Source organism: Taeniopygia guttata, chromosome 37, assembly GCF_048771995.1.
Source record: "Taeniopygia guttata chromosome 37, bTaeGut7.mat, whole genome shotgun sequence".
Taxonomy (NCBI): Eukaryota; Metazoa; Chordata; class Aves; order Passeriformes; family Estrildidae; genus Taeniopygia; species Taeniopygia guttata.
Genome location: NC_133062.1, coordinates 5598238 through 5603237, shown reverse-complemented (window position 1 = coordinate 5603237; position 5000 = coordinate 5598238).

Genomic DNA, 5000 nt, shown 5'->3' with positions numbered 1-5000 from the left:
AACCGCGTCCGAGCGTGCGAGGAAACGGTGCCGCCACCGGCTCTCGCCCGGCCTCGCGGCGCGGGCTTCGGTCTCCCTCTGTGTCTCTCGCCTTCGGAAAAGCCGGGGTAGGTCACCGATTAAGAGGAAAAAAAAAAAAAAAAAAAAAAAAAAAAAAGGCACATGGGCGCGCGGACACCACAAGGACCCGTGCTAGCCACGGGGGCCGTGGGCCCGGGGCGGGGGGCGAGGCGCACGCGGCCTCTCTCGCTGCCCTCCCCGCTTCGGAACCCGCCGGCATCGGCTCGGCTCGGGGCTCGCTCAGCCCCCCACTTCTTTGCCACACAACCTCGGCTTTCGTGGGCCCGCACGCTTCTCCGTGCCGCGGCTTAGGGCCGCAAGAGGAAAAGGCCATCGGAGGCCGGGCGGGCGGGGCGCCCCCACAGCACCCGCGCGCACGCCTTCAAAAAGAGCAACGGACCCGGGGGGGGCCGGGCAAGCCAGCCCCACCCCGGCAGAAGCGGGCTCGGTCGCCACGACCGAGGAAGGGCGAGGCGCCGCCGCCTACGCCCGCGACCTTCCGGGAGTGCTCTCTGCCGGGGCTCCGGTCCGTGCTGGTGGGAAAAAAAGGCTGCCCGCCGCGAGGCGGGTCCCCAGCTTAAGGCCGAGGAAGGGGGACGACTTCAACAAGAGGCGCCGCTGGCACGGGGTGCCGCCACCCCGGCGCCACGGCTGGATCGGGCGACCGCCGTCACCGAGCCCCCCCCCCGTCTCCGGCCACACGGCGAAGGCCGGGGCCAGGCCGCGGGTGCCCCGCCGCTGCCCTTCCGACACGGACACGCTGGCAAACGAGGTCGGGAGCGGGGGAACCGGGCACCGCCACCGCGGCGGGCCGACCGGGCCTTGCTCGGGGTTTGGGGGCTCTCGGGCAAGGGCCGGGGAAAAACCCCGGCCGCGTCGACCCCCGGCTGCCGGCCACCGGGCGACCAAGACCGGCAGCCGAAAATAAACACCCGCGCCCGGCGGGCCCCGGCTTAAGGCCAGGCAGAAAAGGGACGAGGCGCCGCCGCACCTCGCCCCGCCAGCCCATCGTGTCCCAGGGGGGCCGCCCCCCCTTGCAAACCGGGCCGGCGGCGGCCGACCGGAGCGGAACGCCACACTCGAGCCCGCCCGCGGCGGGGGCTGTCTCTCTCTGCAACCTTCGCTGCGCTCAGCAAGCGGCTTCTCGACACGCTCTTTCGGCCTTTCGCTTCGTCTCTCTCGCGGCCCTCGCTCTGGCTTTCTCGGCCTCGTCATTTCTCGCTGGCCTCTCGGGTCGGATATTCCTCGAAACTGCCCTGGGGGGGGGGGCAGGACGGGGCACCGGGACCAAGCCCCCGCGGCTCACCCGGTGCAGGCGGCACTCGCTTCGCCCCGACGACCGCGCGCGACGCGGCCGCCCTATCCTCCGCCTCGGACACAGGCGCCCTCGTGGAACCTGCGGGGATGCGGCCCGTCACCTCGCTCCCAATATACGTACAGACGAGTCCAAGGCCGCCGGCGCCTCCAAGGGGACCGCTGGCGCTCGACCGGGAAGCTGCGCCACCGCAGGCCGCCCTCTACGTCGACGTAGCCGGAGGCGGCTGGAAACAGCGACCCCTTGGCGAACTTCCGGCGCCGGCCGGGACAACAGGTCTACCCGGCAGTTCGGACAGCAGGTCTACCCGGCAGTTCGGACAACAGGTCTACCCGGCAGTTCGGACACCAGGTCTACCCCGGAGTCCGGACACCAGGTCTACCCCGGAACACGGGTCTACCCCGAGATTCGGACAACGGGTCTACCCCGCGGTTCGGACAGCAGGTCTACCCCGTATTTCGGACAGCAGGTCTACCCCGAGATTCGGACAACAGGTCTACCCGATAGCAGGGACAACAGGTCTACCCCGGAGTTCGGACAACAGGTCTACCCCGCAGTCCGGACAACAGGTCTACCCCGTAGTTCGGACAGCAGGTCTACCCCGCGGTTCGGACAAGAGGTCTACCCCGGAGTTTGGACAGCAGGTCTACCCCCGATTTCGGACAGCAGGTCTACCCCGGATTTCGGACAGCAGGTCTACCCCGCAGTCCGGACAACAGGTCTACCCCGTAGTTCGGACACCAGGTCTACCCCGCGGTTCGGACAAGAGGTCTACCCCGGAGTTTGGACAGCAGGTCTACCCCCGATTTCGGACAGCAGGTCTACCCCGGATTTCGGACAGCAGGTCTACCCCGCGGTTCGGACAAGAGGTCTACCCCGAGATTCGGAACACAGGTCTACCCGCCAGCTAGGACAAGAGGTCTACCCCGGCGTTCGGACAACAGGTCTACCCGGCAGTTCGGACAGCAGGTCTACCCCGGAGTTCGGACACCAGGTCTACCCCGAGATTCGGACAAGAGGTCTACCCCGGAGTATGGACAGCAGGTCTACCCCGGAGGCCGGACAGCAGGTCTACCCCGCAGTCCGGACAACAGGTCTACCCCGAGATTCGGACAAGAGGTCTACCCGCCAGCAGGGACAGCAGGTCTACCCCGGAGTCCGGACAGCAGGTCTACCCCGGAGGCCGGACAAGAGGTCTACCCCGCAGTCCGGACAACGGGTCTACCACGGATCCCGGACCAAAGGTCTACCCCGGCGCCCGGACCAAAAGGTCTAAGGTGGCGCACGGGCAACGGGTCCAGCCCGGCGACCGGAGAAAACGGTCTACCCCGGCGCCCGGGCAAATGGTCTTCCCCGGCGCCCGGAGAAGAGGTCTACCCCGGCGCCCGGAGAAAAAGGTCTACCCCCGCGCCCGGAGAAGAGCCCTAGCCCGGGTGCCGGACAACAGGTCTAGCCCGGGTCCCTGGAAACAGGCCTAGCCCGGCGCCCGGAGAAAAAGGTCTAGCCCGGCGCCCAGACCGAAGGTCTAGCCCGGCGCCCGGAGAAGAGCTCTAGCCCGGGTGCCGGACGACAGGTCTACCCCGGGTCCCTGGAAACAGGTCTAGCCCGGCGCCCGGACAAGAGGTCTATGCCGGCGGTCGGACAACAGGTCTACCCCGGAGGCCGGACAACAGGTCTACCCCGGAGTTCGGACAAAAGGTCTACCCCGGAGGCCGGACAAAAGGTCTAAGCTGGCGCCGTTCGGACAACAGGTCAACCTCGGGGCCGGGAACACAGGTCTGCCCCCTGCGCCCGGAACACGAGGTCTGCCCCCGGGGCCACGGGGCCACAGCATCCCAGCGGGGCCAGCGTGCAAGGGAAGCGCGGCGGCGGCGGCCCCCGATGCGACTCGGGCGGTCGCTTCTGGGCCGTTCCTGGGCTGCTTCTTTCACGGTCCGCAGAGCCCTTCGGCCCTCGGCAGGGGTCTGGGGGGGGCCGCGGGGGGCTCGGCGTCGAGGTGCCCGGCGCCAGCACGGAGGCGCCGGCCCACGGCCCTCGCTCACAGAGAGAAAGAGAGAGAGGTACAGAGAGAGAGGGAGAGAGACAGGGACACGCACGCCCGCTCCGCACACTCACAATCCGACGCCACCCCCTCAGAGCACCCCCCCGCCCCCAACCCCGTCCCGCCGCTCCTGCACGCACTCTGGCGTGGCCTCTCTCCCCGTCCCTGCCCCCTGCCCCTGCCCTGTCTGCGGCAGCCGCCCGCCCATCGACGGTTGGGGGCGCCCCGCCCTGCCCCGTCAGACTCCCCGGCGCCGCCCGCAGCCTTTACCCTCAAGTCCCCCGCCCGCTCTCTGCTCGGCCGCTTGGCACGTCTGCAGCGGCGGCAGGGCCGGGAGCCGGCCCACATCGAGGCAGGCGGGGCCTTCGGCCGGCAGGGCCAGAGCCCGCGGCAGAGGCGGCAGCCCCTTTTCCGAGAAGCCTTCTCTTCGGCTCTCGCCCGGCCTTCCTGCTTTGACGGCCTACCTTCCTTGGCGCTCCGGCCCGGCCCGGCCCGGCCCCGTCCCAGCCCGGGGCAGGACGGCCGAAGGAAGCGAGGGACGCAGAAAGGGAGGCAGGAGCCGGGCTGCCGTGGCTTTGGGCACAAAGGAGGAGGCGGGAGCGCCGCCGGCTCCTACCGGCCGGCTCCTTCCCTCTCTAGCCCGGCGCCCGGCGGCCAGAGGGTCGGTCGTGCGCGGGACAACAGGTCTACCCGGGCTCCAGAGGAACAGGTCTGCCCCGCCGGCCGGGCAGCCGGAGGCCGGGGCCGGAGGAGGACGACAGGGCCTAGCCCGCGGCTTGGCTGCAACAGGTCTACCCCGGGCGGCGGCGGCGGGACGCCGGGTCTTCCCTGCGGCTTGGCTGCAACAGGTCTACCCCGGGCGGCGGCGGGACGCCGGGTCTCTACCTCGGGTGCAGGACGCCGGGTCTTCCCCGGGGCTTGGCTGCAACAGGTCTACCCCGGGCGGCGGCGGCGGGACGCCGGGTCTAGCCCGCGGCTTGGCTGCAACAGGTCTACCCCGGGCGGCGGCGGCGGGACGCCGGGTCTAGCCCGCGGCTTGGCTGCAACAGGTCTACCCCGGGCGGCGGCGGGACGCCGGGTCTTCCCCGCGGCTTGGGTGCAACAGGTCTACCCCGGGCGGCGGCGGGACGCCGGGTCTTCCCCGCGGCTTGGCTGCAACAGGTCTACCCCGGGCGGCGGCGGGACGCCGGGTCTCTACCTCGGGTGCAGGACGCCGGGTCTTCCCCGGGGCTTGGCTGCAACAGGTCTACCCCGGGCGGCGGCGGCGGGACGCCGGGTCTAGCCCGCGGCTTGGCTGCAACAGGTCTACCCCGGGCGGCGGCAGGACAAATGGTCTACCCCGGTGCCGGGCGGCCGAAAGCCTAAGTCCGCCGCCAGGTTATCAGGTCTACCTGGCATCCAGTCGTGCCGGCCTCCTCCGGCGCTCGGCCTCGCCAGGAGCACGTCCGGCGACCGGGACAGCAGGTTTGCCGCCTAGCCGAGCGGCCGGAGGACCAAGTCCGGCCCAGGTGCGCGGCTCCCTGCGAGGGCTTGGTGCAGGTAGGCTAAGGCCGGCCTTAGACGACATCGGCTCTGCTGCGGCGC